The sequence below is a fragment of the Abrus precatorius genome, unplaced genomic scaffold (assembly GCF_003935025.1).
Source record: "Abrus precatorius isolate BTA unplaced genomic scaffold, Abrus_2018 Scaffold8, whole genome shotgun sequence".
Classification (NCBI taxonomy): Eukaryota; Viridiplantae; Streptophyta; class Magnoliopsida; order Fabales; family Fabaceae; genus Abrus; species Abrus precatorius.
Window position 1 is genome coordinate 13,453,835 of NW_020874428.1, and position 15,951 is coordinate 13,469,785.

The window sequence follows — 15,951 nt, forward strand, 5'->3', positions numbered from 1 at the left end:
AGAGCGGTTAAACAACTACTCTTAAATTTTAAGATTGGAGAATAGTTCTATGCGAAACCGCTATCCAAAATACAAGTAAAGAGCGGTTTCGCGTGGAACCGCTCTCTAAAGTATAGATGTAAACCGCGAATTTGAAATTTGAAATTGATTTTTTTTTTAGTTTTCTATTGCAAAATAAAATTAATTTATTATTATGTTTAAATCAAAATTAGGAATTGATTTCTTTGTGAGCTTTTTTTTATTTTTATCACAAATCAAAATTAAATCTTGAGTTTATATATTTGGTATTAATCAAACAGTCACACATCTGCATGAACTAAACATAAGTAAGTAGAGAAAAAGAGAACAAATTAATAGGATAATTTAACATTAATAGAGAGAAAAAGAAAGAAAGAGAGAATGAAGAAGTATCTACAGATGTGAAAAAAAAACTAATTTGTTAGAGTAGAGCAGATGAAGAGAGCAGACTAAATGAAAAGGTATCTATAGCTGTAAAAAAAATAAATCAATTTGTTAGCGAGCGAGAGTAGATGGAAAGAGTTGCCTAACAAAGAAGATGAAGAGAGTATAAGAAAGCAGAGAAGAAACTTATAGTAAAAGAGACCAGTTTCTTTTAGCTAAGAAGAAGAAATGTGCTAAGCGTGTTTCATTTATAAATGACTTTAATAACATTAGAGAACAGTTCATTATTAACCGCTCTCTAAGAATGAGATTAGAGATGAGTTCTTTATTAACCTTCTCTAATGTGTGACTTTAGAGAGCAGTTAACTTCTGAGAGCGGTTAATAAAAAACCGCTCTTTAAATATATAGTTACAAAGCGACTTTTATTGACTGTTGTCTAAGTTAACACTCCAAAAACTCATTTTTGGTGTAGTGTATGGTCTTTTGGCTTCATATGTTTTTAGGTGAATGACGTTCACAAGAATTCATCTTTGGATTTCTCAGTGACATTAGTCTTCATCATGTTGGTATAATATATGCGAAACTAAGACATATATGTAACTGGATAGAACTTAAGAATTGAGCAACCAAAACATGTTAATTTGAAATGAATTGGTAGCAACGCAACTTATAAGATACCTAGATATAATTTGCAATGAATTGGTAACAAAATATGTTTTTCTTCCATCACATAACAACTTATGTATATAATTATTTTGTTTGTCATGAAGAAAAGGTTATTGAGGATACATTCTTCTAACCTATCTGCATAACATACTAGAATGCTTGCATACATACATATCCACACATATGAAAATAATAAACATAATTTCATTAAAACTATATAAGGCTGTATGCTGCCATTGCCATTATCATCTCCCATTTTTCAATGCAATTAGTACACTATCCATGATGTTGTCATACCCATTACTATATTGATGGCTGCAACTATCGCCACGTGCATAAACGCTAGATAATGTTTCATCAAGCAAGTTTTGAGTCTCCACCAGATTTTGTCCCTTTTGATCCATTAGAACTTCTCTATGACCCTTATTCTCTCCAATTCCATTGCCACGTCCTTCATGCTAGGCCTTTCCTCCTAAATGAGTCTCAAGCACTTTGTAGCAAGAATAGCAACCTCCACGATCTCCTTTTTATTTCCTTCGTTTAAAATGCCAACTTGAAAAACTTCAAACAAGTGATCCTCTTTCAAGCAAGATAGAAAGTGCAAAGCAAGACATTTTTTCCTCTTCTTTCTTGGCAAAAATAAAAGGTTTCTCCCAGTAAGCAACTCTACCAATACTACACCAAAACGATACACATCTTTCTTTGCAGTTAATTGACTTATTTGCATGTATTCTGGATCTCCTTGCACCATTGGGGCTAATTCAATTTGGTCAAGTGGAACCAACCTTGAAACATCATAATCAGACACTTTGTAAGTTGTAAGTGTTAGAATTTTCTTTAATCCATTATGTAATTTCTATTATGCAAAACAATTATTCAACATCAAAATAATGCCAATCCATCATATAAAATACCTAGGGTTCATGTAATTTGGGAAAAACTTTAATGGAGAACCAATCTCTTATGGAGAATCAACGAAATTTACAACCTTGCTCTGATACCAACTGTTAGAATTTTCTTTAATCCATTATATAATTTCTATTATGCAATGACTATTATGAAATTACCTTTTTCCTTTTGTGATCTTGAATTATGTTGCTCTCACAACACAATATATGGTTCTCACACAATTAAGGGTTTAGAGAGCACTAACCTGAATCTGTTGTTCTTTGATGTTGCTCCTCTCGGATGGTTGAGAGGAAGTTCCTTTCTTGTGTTTACTGTGAGCTCACTCAGAGACCGTGAAAGTAAAAAAATAGGGAATGTCGTAACCTCTATTTGGTAACCGCTCTTTTATTTATATGAAGGGAGAGGGGAGGTTTCCTTATAATTGTATTTACAATTATACCCTCAATGACTCTATATTTTATATTTAACCACCATCACATTAAATCATTAATTAGAGTCATGCTATAAGTTACATAGGCCACTATAATAAGATTATTAAAATAATCTAACAATCTCCCACTTGGCGTATGTGACGACTTGAAGATTCAATGAATTGTAAGTGCGCATATCATTGATAATATCAAGTCATCATCTTTTAATGATTTTAGTTGATCGGATCATGGCGGTCACAAGTCATTTGACGACATGATTCCTTCCAAGTATCACAGAACCAACCCAAATCAAAATAGCTTTAATCAATCATACTACAGACTGTAACTCTTATGTGTTTTTAACACTCAACCTGTTATCAAACTCAAATCATACATGTACATTAACACAATTCAGATAACAAGTAAACAAGCAGAAATAATACTTTTATTGAATTCTCAAAATGTCTACAATAATATGAGCAAAACAATCTATACACATATATGTGAATCACACAATCATACTAATAAGGACTTGACTATAATGCCCATTCTACCAACATGGCCAGAAAATATTTTAGGGGGCAATCCCTTAGTTAACGGATCCGCTATCATTAAATCAGTACCAATATGCTCAATAGACACTTTCTGTTTTCGCACTTCTTCTTTCACTGATAAGTATTTTAAGTCCATATGCTTTGCTCCCTTTGAATACTTATCATTCTTAGAGAAGAAGATGGTTGCAGAATTATCACAGTACATTCTCAATGATTTTTCTATATTATTAACAATACCAAGCCCTAAGACAAAGTTCCGCAGCCACAAAGTATGAATAGTGGCCTCAAAGCATGCCACAAATTCTGCTTCCATGGTAGACGTAGCAATAATGGAGTCCTATCCGCTCTTCCATGAAATTGCACCTCTAGCTAACAAAAAGATATAGTCAAAGGTCGATTTCCTTGAGTCTACACATCCAGCATAGTCTGAATCTGAGTAGCCAACCACTTCCAGTTGACTAGATCTCCTATAAGTAAGCATGTAGTCCTTGCTGCCTTGTAAATACCTAAGGACTTTCTTTGCAGCCTTCTAGTGGTCCATTTCAGGATTACTTTGATATCGGCCTAACATTCCAACAACAAAACTGATATAAGCCCGAGTGTATGTCTGAGCATACATTAAACTCTTGACCACTAATGCATAGGGAATAGATTCCATTGTTTTCTACTCCAACTCATTCTTGGGACATTGCATTTCACTAAACTTGTCTCTCTTTTGAATTGGAACAACTCCTAATGAGCACTTTTCCATTTTGAATCTCTCTAATACTTTGTTGATGTAGCCTTTCTAAGACAATCCCAATAATCCTTGTGATCTATTATGAAATATTTCTATTCCAATCACATAAGAAGCCTCACCCATACCTTTCATCTCAATGTTCTTAGAGAGAAATTCTTTTACATCATGCAACAACCCAACATCATTAGTAGCAAGAAGAATGTCATCAACATACAGGACTAAAATGATGAACTTACTCCCACTGACCTTCATATAGATATACCGGTCAACAGTGTTCTCTACAAAATCATATAACGTGATGGTATCATTGAACTTAAGATACCATTGTCTAGAAGCCTGTTTCAACCCATATATTGGTTTCTTTAACTTACACACCATACTTTCTTTACTTGCGGTCAAGAAGCCATATGGCTGATCCATATAAACTTCCTCTTCCAAGTCACTATTCAGAAAGGCGGTCTTTACATCCATTTGGTGAAGCTCTAAGTCATAATGAGCCACCAAAGCCATAACAATTCTTAAAGAGTCTTTCTTTGAAACTGGAGAAAAAGTCTCTTTATTGTCTATGCCATCCTTTTGAGTGTATCCTTTAGCAACAAGTCTAGCCTTGTATCTCTCAACGTTGCCTTTTGAGTCACGTTTGGTCTTAAAGACCCACTTGTAACTGACTCGTTTTGAACCTTCAAACAACTCGACTAGATCCTATACCTTGTTGTCACTCATTGATTTTAACTCTTTTTTCATGGCATTCAACCACTTTTCAGAATTGTAACATTCTATGGCTTGTTTAAATGAGACTGGATCCTCATCAATACTCAAGTCACATTCATGCTCAAGTGAGTAAACCACATAGTCATTCGAAATACCTGGTCTTTTCTGCCTCACAGACCTCCTTAATGCTATCTCTTGTGGTTCACCTTCCTCTTGCTCACTTGTGACTTGCACATTTTCAGCTGGTTCATCCTCTATATGTTGTTCTTATGAGTTTGGAACATTAACTTGTTGTCTCCTTATGTTGTGTGACCGTGATACAACAAGAGGAACAACAACTGGAGAAGAGACACCAACTACAGGAGTTTCCGTACGTGTCTCTTTAATTTCCACCTTTCGTGTTTCACCACTCCCGCTAAACTAATCATTTTCAATGAACCTTGCATTTCCAGATTCAACTATTCTCATACTATGGTTAAGACAGTAGAATCTATACCCCTTTGATTTTTCAGGATAGCCGATGAAATAACCACTTATGGTTCTAGCATCAAGCTTCGTTTCATGTGGATTATACACTCTTACTTCTGCTGGACAACCCCAGACATGAATGTGTCTTAAACTGGGTTTCTTTCCTGTCTACAGTTCATAAGGAGTCTTTGGAACTACCTTACTAGGAACTCTATTAAGCAGATACACAGGGGTCTTTAATGCGTACATCCACAAAGACATAGGTAGAGAACTGTAACTCAACATATTCTTAACAATTTCCATGATAGTACGATTCCGCCTTTCAACCACACTATTTTGTTGTGGTGTACCAGGCATAGTATAATGTGCACATATGCCTCGACTTTCCAGAAGTTTTGCAAATGGACCTGGACATTGTCCACTTTCATCAGATTTTCTATAATATTCACCACCTCTATCTGACCTCATAACATTTACCTTTCTATCCAGTTGCCTTTCCACCTCATCAATGAACACCTATAAGACATTCACTGATTGAGATTTTTCATGCAACACATACAGATAACAATAACGTGAGTAGTCATCAATAAAGGTAATGAAATATCTTTTACCACCCCAAGGTGGGATGTCAAACGGACCACAAATATCAGTGTGTATCAACTCTAAGAGTTGACTGCTTCTTGTGGCTGGATTATTTGATGTGTGTTTAGTTTGTTTTCCTTTAATACAATCCACACATACATCCCAGTTAACAAAATCCAATTGAGGTAAAATTTCACTTTTCATTAACCTCATCATCCTTTCTTTGGATATGTGACCTAACCTTTGATGCCACCAGAAAGCAAAGCATTCATTACGAACATTCAAATTACCACTAATAGCATTCTCAACATGAAACAGAGATGCATCAAATTTAACATTAAGATTGAAACGATATAAACCATCAATTAATGTACTAGATCCAAAATAGTACAAGTGTTTATACAAAGAAAATATACCATTTCCAATCTTAAAATTAAAACCAAATTCATCCAACTTTGCAACAAAAACTAAATTTCTAGCACATTCAGGAATATAAAGACACTTTTCTAGATCTATGCAGCAACCAGTATGCAAGATCAATCTGTAAGTCCCTATTCCTTCTATCCGTGCCTTTATTCTATTTTCCATGTACAAGAACTTTTCAGTTCCGCTTATGGGCTAGATCGAAAGAAATCCCTGCATTACATGTGACACATGAGTAGTTGCACCAGAATCTAACCACTAGGTATTTTTAGGTACCTTAATAAGATTTGATTCAAAGCATATTGAAACATAATATATACCTTTCCTTTCGAACCAAACCTTTCTCTTCGGACAATCTTTCTTGAAGTGACCAGTCTTCTTGCAGAAGAAGCACCTCTGGCCCTTCTGGATTCGACCTTCATGAACCTTTAATAAGGCCTTATCTTTCTTGTCCTTGTTGTCCTTCTTACCTGGCTTAGCCTTGCTACTACTAGCCCCTTCATAAAATGTGAGATGGACGGGGTGTTCTTTCACTTTCTTCAGCCTCCCTTCCTCCTGAACCAGCATGACCTTAATTTCCTGTATGTTCCATTTATCCTTAATGGTGTTGTAATTCACCTGGAATTGACCAAACTCAGGAGGGAGTGAGTTTAAAATGAACTGTACTAGAAAGAATTCCTTTACCTCCATGCCCATTGATTTCAACTTTGTCGCTTGATTGATCATGTCAGTCACATGGTCATGAATGGGCCGTGACCAATCAAACTTTTTAGTAGTTAGCTCAGTCAACAGGGTGCCTGTAATGGACTTGTCAGTAATGTCTGATTGTGCATACTCTTTTATCTTTGTCATAAATTCCCTAGCATTTTCAGTCTTTGGCATTGATGGTTTCACATTTTCAGCCATAGTCATCTTCAGTAAGCTCAAGCTCAGCCTATTCGACCTTTCCCAAGCCTCACGAAGAGTTCTTTCCTCTTCAGTACAGGTCCCTGTGATGGCTGTAGGCTCTTTTTCCATAATGATTGCTAGGTCTAAGTCCATAACACCTAGCTGGAATTGAACTTGTTCAGCCCAATCATCATAATTAAGCCCATTGAACTTAACTACGACATTGCTCATGCCATACGCATTCATAGAGACTGAAATATTTAACACATGCTTAAACATTTATGCTTTGAATAAACTTAATGGATTTGGACAGTCAACTGTCATCAATTATGCATCTAAGTTTACCTCTGGGTAACGCCTAAATACACAATTTATCTATAATGATGCTAATAAACAACTTTAATTGACAACCAATCACTCAAACCAATATGCAAGTCATCTTTGGATATACAAACATATTATGAAGTGCTTACATGTCTCCTTAATATCATTAATCATATGCAATGATCCACCTTTGGGCAATCTCCTAGCATTATAATTAATGAGCTAAATTGTTCACTCTTTGTTTCCATATAGCATCAAACAATTTTGAACAATTTATAACACACAATTAAATGCTTAAAGAACTTTTAAAACTAGGTCACTTTGGTGACTAACAAGCTACCCTTAAAATTAAGCACTAAATTGTGAAGTTCTCATTATGATAATGTAATTTAGAATTAATTAACTTGAGAATTTAATCACTTTGGTGAGTAAAATTCACTTTGATGTAATTCTAAAATTATCTATATATTTTATGAATTATATTCCTTATTCTACCGTAAAATTCCTATGCACAACCGTGCTTTTACTTAACGCATGGCCATGCTTCGATGAAGGTGTCACCACCACTCCCCCGTCCCCAAGATATTCCTACTGTCTTCATCTTTCACATCCCCAGTGTATCATTGAACCATCCACAGCACATTACAACGGCGCTACTATGCCTCAGTCACACATATTTCAATATACGGCACATAGCTCACATTTAACAGTACACGGCACTAGGCCCATATTTGTTCCACTATACGGCACTAGGCTCATATTTCATTTTCACATCACACACAACACATAGCCCACAATTCATTCATGTCACACGGCCCCTAACCTATTTTCATTCATATTACACGGCCCTTGGGCCCACATTTTCACAATGTTCATTCAGATATACACACATGTATAAACAGCACAAGTGCCTACATCACATATCTCAGCAATTTCCTACCCTCTACTCAATCACATCACAATATCAAACAAAATATCAGTAAATCATATATAAAGGAGTAGGGTAGAGTCCCCCTTTACCTTGGATTGAAGACCCACGTCTGAACTCAACTACGAAAATGCTCCCCACATGACTTTCGGCCTAAACACATGGAAAAATTCCATGAGAACCCCACAAATCACCAAAAACAGAGAAAAGGAAAAAAAATGAAAACCTTAACTATTTAAAACTCATCTCTAAGTTCCAATCTCGCTTCCGAATGGCTTTGGAGGCAATTAATCGGTGTAATAGGGCTTTGGGAATGAGAGGATCGAAAGGAGAGGGAGAAATAACTCTCTCCGAACCCTAACCGAGGTCCCTTCGCTGCAGCGCACGCCTTCTCGCTACAGCGAAAAAACCAAAGAAAACTGTATTCTGGTTTCTATAGAATCTCGCTACAGCGAGACCCTCTTGCTACAGCGAAACTGCACCCAAAAATGCACCCCAAACTGTCGATCTGTCGCTACAGTGAGACGTCTCTCACTACAGCGAGAAGGCGACAATTCTGGTCCTTCCTCCCAGGACCCTCTCGCTACAGTGAGAACAACCCAGTATCACGCCCTGCACTTAGGCACTTAGCCTATTTCAGCCCAACCAGTCATACATACACATATATACACACATCCATGTACTTAATACACATACATATTCACAACATATATCTAAAAATATACACATGAATATACATTTAGATTTATATAATTATCAATAAATAATATTACTGAAATTCGGGGCGTTACATGCTTCCATTATGCAAGGCCTTGCTTCGTTGAAGCATGGTCGTGCTTGTTCCTGATGCGTGGCCCTACTCCCTGATGCATGGCCCTGCTTACTGATATATGGCCCTGATCATTGATACATGGCCCTACTCATATTACAGATTCAAAATCCAATGTTTCTAACTTCCAAAACCTTAGGGTTTTCAATTATTGAATCCAAAACAATTATTCAACATCAAAATAATGCCAATCCATCATATAAAATACCTAGGGTTCATGTAATTTGGGAAAAACTTTAATGGAGAACCAATCTCTTATGGAGAATCAACGAAATTCACAACCTTGCTCTGATACCAACTGTTAGAATTTTCTTTAATCCATTATGTAATTTCTATTATGTAATAACTATTATGAAATTACCTTTTCCCTTTTGTGATCTTGAATTACGTTACTCTCACAACACAATATATGGTTCTCACACAATTAAGCATTTAGAGAGCACTAACCTAAATCCATTGTTTTTTAATGTTACCTCTCTCTTTGATGTCATTGATTCCTTGGTATTTTCCTCACTCTTCCTTTCTCTTTCAGCTTCTCTCAGATGGTTGAGAGGAAGTTCCTTTATTGTGTTTACCGTGAGCTCACTCAGAGACTGTGAAAGTGAAAAAATAGGAAATGTCGTAACCTCTATTTGGTAACTGCTCTTTTATTTATATGAAGGGAGAGGGAAGAGTTTCCTTATAATTGTATTTATAATTATACCCTCAATTACCCTATATTTTATATTTAACTACCATCACATTAAATCATTAATTAGAATCATACTATAAGTTACATAGGCCACTAGAACTTAGAAGTCTTCACATCTCTATGAATAATGGGTATAGAAGCTTCTGAGGGCAAATATGCTAATGCACCAGCTGCCTCTGCTGCAATCCTTAAACGGGTTTTCCATGTCGCACTGTTTACCTGTCTGTCAGCATGTATAAAATTAAAAAGGGTACCATTGTTAAGAAACTAATAGACCAATAAAGGACCTTCTGTCTCTAAACAGCATCCTAAGAGTTTTACCACATTCTATGATTGATTTGAGATAAAACAATAACCTCATTAATGAATTGTTCATTTTGACTCTTATCTACAATTTTGGACTTCTTGACAGCAATAATTTTGTTATCTGCTAGATATCCCTTGGAAACTGTACCATAACCTCCTCTACCAATGATTAAGTTCCCGTCAAAGTTGTCGGTGGCCTTCTTCAGTTGGTCTTCTGTGAAAATTTGGGTAATTTTGGTGAAGTTTTCTCTGTTATACACTTGCTGTAGCAAAATAGGAGCGTCATTCATGATGAAAGTATTTCTGCCTAAGTTTGATGAGCTTGCTTTTCTGCTATATCGAGTACAATGAGGTAATCCCCACAAATAGAACAACAATTCCTGCTGCTCCTTCTGCATTCAAAATATGGTGAACAACATTCTTGAATTGCTCTTTCAACAAGTATCAATAGCAAGCACACTGAATGAACAGAGATATGCATGAGAAGGAAAATACTAACAACAAAATATGTAATTTTTTTAAAAAATAATATTGATAATATTTCTTTTACCAAAATTATTAATTTTTAATTTTAAAATAACACTACTTAACATTTCTTAATAGTAATAACAGTTTTTTTTTTCGTACGTCAAAAAACACTATTAATATTTTATATATAATAAATTTTTATTAAAAATACAGGAAATTATAAAATTTATTGTATTGATAATATTAAACATTATAAAATTTAATAATATTTACTCTTTATATTTTTATTGTGTTTTGAATAATCATAATAATTTAACTAAATAAAATAAAATAAATTGAATGTGCTTAGTTACTTTACCAACGACAAACGGTTCATCCTTTGTTCCATTTCCGGATTGCCCTTGGGACAGAAACATTCGTAGGACCCAATCCCAAAGGTGTTGACACAATTTTTTTCACTTATGCATGTATGATTTGATGTCTTACATTCGTCAATGTCTGCGAGTCCCAAACATAAATAGAGAGAAGATACTGAATTGAGAAAAATAACTAAATTCTTGCAGACTTTAGTTTAGTAAATTTATGAAGGGAATAAGATGGCGATGTTCAACATGATGGGTTGACTCAAATATTTAATAACTAGGTTTACTCGTAGGAATATATAAATAATATTTAAATAGTATTTTAGTATCTATACTTTACTCAAATTTATAAATTAGTTTTCACATATAAATTTTTTTATAAATCTCTAAATGTATATTTATTTTCAATTTAATTTTTTTATTAAACTTGAGACAAATGACAATAAATAAAAAAAAAAAATTAAAAAAATATAAATTAATTTAGAATTTTTTTTATGTAAGACTAACTTATAAATTTGAGTTAAATATAAAGGAAGTGAATAAACAAAAATTTGTCATTTTCTTTCCCTAGTTTTTATACTTCTCCACCTTGCGATTTTAACCTTAAATAAAGGTCAAAGTTTCTTCTTCTATTGACCTCTCACATCCCTAAAACTCTATCAACTCTTAACAATCCTTACCAAATTATCTTATTTTCTCAACTACTTCATCACTCCTATCCTCCCCTCAGCTCCATCTCTAATTCCACTCTCTCCATTCTTCTTCCCTTGCATAAATTTCAATGGAGTAAAAATCTCTTTCTTTCTTAACTTCTTATTCCCAAAACTCAACAAACTCTCAACAATATTCACTAAATTCCCTTCTTTTCTTAATCACTTCACCCTTATCCACCTCAAACCTCAATCCTTCATCAAAACCCTCTCCATTCTCAAATGCACCCTCATCAACTTTGCTAACAGCAAAATAACCAATGCATTCATGTACATCGTTCTCTTCTGGATACCATCAAAATTAATGTAAAACCAAAAGTGTCTTGCAAATTTACAAAATACTCTTGACTCAGATTCCTAAGTTAGTCTTGATCTATATGTAAAAAATTTATAAGTTAGTTCTTGCATATACAAAAATTTGTAAATCAGTCTTCATACGTATATTTATTCTCAGTTTAATCATTTACTTATTTAATGTCGTTTACTTTAAACTTAACGACAAGAATTAAATAAAGAATAAACATATATAAGAACTGATTTACTAATTTTTTATCAATAGGGTCTAACTTACGAATCTAAATCAAGTATGAGAATCAAAATTTAAACTTACAAATGAATATGTTTAACATTATTTAAAAAATTTTATTAGATAAATTAATTTTATAAAAAAATATACAATAATATATATATATATATATATATATATATATTATTGTATAACTTTTAATTTTGCAATTGAATACAGTTTCCGCTGGTGAGACCTTGGTCCAATGTTAATTTGGTTTAGTCGTTAAATTTTGATTTAGACCTTCAGTTTAACTGAATTAGTCTACTAACATAATTTTTCTGACATATTTTTTTATTAATTTGAATTATTATACACTTATTTTAAATTTATTACATTATTTATCTTAGAAAAATAGAAAAAAAAAGAATAAAAACGGTCTTGCTAAGTTAAAGAACCAAAAAAAAAAATAAAAATTGTATTAAATTACATTAAAAATTATAAACAAGTTTTTAATAAATAATATTAAAAAATTTAATTGTAATCAATATTCTCAAAATATTGGTCAGTATTTGACAAAGACATTTGCAATTAACTTCGTTATCATTACTCTGAATGAGCCGAGACTAATCCGAAATGGATAATTCCTCTAGAAAATAATAATAATACTAGTCATTCGATAAATAACTTCATTGTGGCTTGCAGTGGTGGAACGCTCTTTACATCTTGATTAAATATCATAATTATATTCATATTTTTAAAGTTTAATTTAATATACTACAAATGCCAAAATTTTATACTACTAACTGATAAAAATATATAATAAATATCCTATGTAACGCTGAAAAGTATTTGTATAAATGAAATAACCATTGTCAAATGCTTAACTTTCTTTAATTTTAATTTTTGTCTTTTATAAACCAAGATAGACAAAAGAATAAAATTAGGGAATGCTTGTTTGATTTTTAAAAAGAGTTTTCTCTTTCTTTTCAAAAATGCAAACAAATTTTTGTTTGTTTTCATTTGTGAAGAATAATTAGTTTCATACGTTTGATTTTGGATCCACCAAAAGGAAACAGTTTAATTTTCGGATGAAATATGTTCATCGCATATGTATATTTATCGAACGTGTTAAATATTTTCGTCAATAAATATGTCGTTATAGTGATCGATACTTTAATTTATATAAAAAATGTTTATTTTGTTTTTATAATATTTTTTGCAATTATATGTGATGTATATGAAAGAAATAAACTTAATATTTTGACTTATGGATGAATAAAACCTAATAAGTATAAATTTGAGATGAAGAATAGAAATTGAATAATAAGGAATTTGAAATAGATAGATTTATTATTTATTCTACTTGTTAATTAAAAATTCGTTAAAGTATGATTAAATTTTGGTTTCAAAAAATATTTAACAAGTGTACTAGCAAGTGTACTAGGTAGTTGTAGCAAGTGTACTAGGTAATGGTGCCAAAAACTTGTTACAAAATTAGAGAACTAACTAGCAAGTGTACTAGGTAGTTGTAACAAGTAATAAAATTTAGAAATTCATATGAGTCCCAAGTATCGTCCTTAGGATTAATTTTATCAATTACCACTTCACAAATCAATAACTAGTTGAGCCACACAAATTTGAAGTGTTTTGAATCATTTAACAAACAAAAATAATAAAATGCAGAAATCAAAAAAATATAGTAAAATAGAAATACGAATTTTGTAATAAAATGCTATGTGAAAAATAGTTAGGAATCACTTCACCAGATGTTCAATTGCAATATAATCATATTTTGGAATCTTAAGAATTCTAATTGATTAATAATCAACTTTACTTCTTTAACCAAAGGACAATTCCTTGCCTCATTAATCATAATACTGAACTAAATCTCCATAATTCCATAGGTGAAATTCAATCAAATATTGCATTAAGTTCTCGAAATTATACGATTACTAGATTATGATACTTATTCCTAAGATCTCAATAACCTAGGCGTATGATTCAAATCTAAGAAATAAACTCAATTTTAATTGATGAAGATTCCCCTAAGTTCAATTGAATGAAGGATTAGTTCACAACTGTATTAAAAAGAAAATCACATACTAGTTCCCAACTGCATTAAGAACAGAATCACGTACTCAATTCAATTAAAACCTCAAGGTCCAGATCCAAAATTACATCACAATATCAAATCTGGATCCATGGATCCCTAACAAAAAGAAACTAGAACATGTTCCTAAAAGAAAAAGAGAGAGAAAGAGTAGAAGAAGAGGAGTTGCAGAATTTCTTCATAAATCCAATTCCCAACCTGATTCCTCAAGGTCAAGAGCTTGGAAGTCGCCCCCTACCTATCTAATTCTCCTAAGGTGTAGAAATGAAAAAATAAAAACAAAAAATGGCAAAAGACTTTCAAATCTGAACTCTTAACTTCTATTTATAATGTTTTTTTTGTCTTTTCTACTTCTACACTTTAATCTCTAAGAATTATAACATGAAAGGTCTTCTAGAAGCTTATATAGTTGAGGTAAGAACTAAAATCGTCAAAATTCGACACTTAAAAGTGATTTTCAAAATTATGTTATTTTGTGTGGACACTTTAAACGGTCAGTGTCCACGCGCAAAGTGAGTGGCTACTTTAAGTGGTCAGAGTGTCCATGCACAAAGTGAGTGGCTATTTTTAGTGGTCAGAATGCCCACGCGCAGAGTGAGTGGCTACTTTCAACGACCAGAGTGTACACTCACAAGACTCCTCAGGATTTCTTCTACTGGAGTGTTCACTTTCAGCACTTAGGGTTGCTACTTACTTGATCTTCATGGATTTTCTTCTTCAAAGTGTTAACTCTATGTACTCAAAGTGGTTATGCCTAACACTTATCATCATATTCTTGCTCTTTAAGCTTAATTCTTTCAACTTTTTTCACTTCAATATCAACTTCAAAGTCTAAGCTCAAGCCTCTGCACAAAAATAAAGTCTTTTTGAGTCAAATTATCCAGAATTGGAATAAAATCTAAAATTCTAAACTATTTACACAAATATGAATATTATGCATTTTTTATGGTATTTCCAAGTTTATTTGGTACTTATTACTTATTTATTAAAAAAAATTATACTAAAAATGTAGTAAAATATGGATTTATCAGTATCCAACCTTCTTGAGTTTAACTCTGGCTTGGCATTAGCATAAATCTCTTTACCAATTTCTGGATCATAATACCCTCTTGGTTCTGCCAAGGTTCTCCATCCTCGCCTCTCAATCTCATTGTTGAATTCATCAAATTCTCCTTGTTTCAACTTCACTCTCTTTTCCTCAATGATTAACCAATCCTGAATCTCTTTAAATCTATCCTCTCTGTCCTTATCCCTGAATTTCCTTAGATCGGATGGGGGTGGCTGTGAAGAGGAAGCACCACTACTAGAAAACTCAAAAATATAGACAGATTTACAGACGGATTTTTTCACTATTATAGACAAATTTTAGCATTACAGACGGCTACAGTTTGTCTATAATATGCGCGTCGGTAAATAATTACAGACGGAAAAATACAGACAGAAAAAATTCATTTATGAAATTTTAAAAAAATTATTTCATTCTTTTATAAACATAATTATTTCTCGTTGTTCTTAATTATCACAATTTATAAACATAATAAAAAATACAAAATTATATATTTAAAATTAAAAGTTATCTATAAAATGTAAAATTAAAACTTCATTACAAAGGAAGAAGTAAACATCTAGAAAAATAATATAAAAAATAAAATAACATTGTGTATCACTAATAATCGGTGTGATTATCTTCTGATCACCACCAGTAGAGGAAAAGTCAGAAGAGGAATGACGTATAGAGCTGAAGATTGGTGGTGTTGGAGCTAGTGGAGGAGGAGGAAGAGGTATAGAGGTGCTTGCTTTCATGAGCTCAAAGTATGCATGCATCTGCTGCATCTGCATATGCTGCTGCTGCATCTGTTGCTGCACCTCCCTCTGCGTCCTCGATGCCACCTTCTTCTCTATCTTTTTCTCCATTTTATTCGCCCACTTCTTCTTGCATGCACTTTCCTTGCTCTTCCACAT

The 15,951-nt window shown here is 33.0% G+C and overlaps 1 pseudogene; it reads right to left on the reverse strand.

The window, feature by feature from the left end:
* Nucleotides 1-1,541: 1,541 nt before the first annotated feature.
* On the reverse strand, nucleotides 1,542-15,951 carry LOC113874262 (annotated as a pseudogene).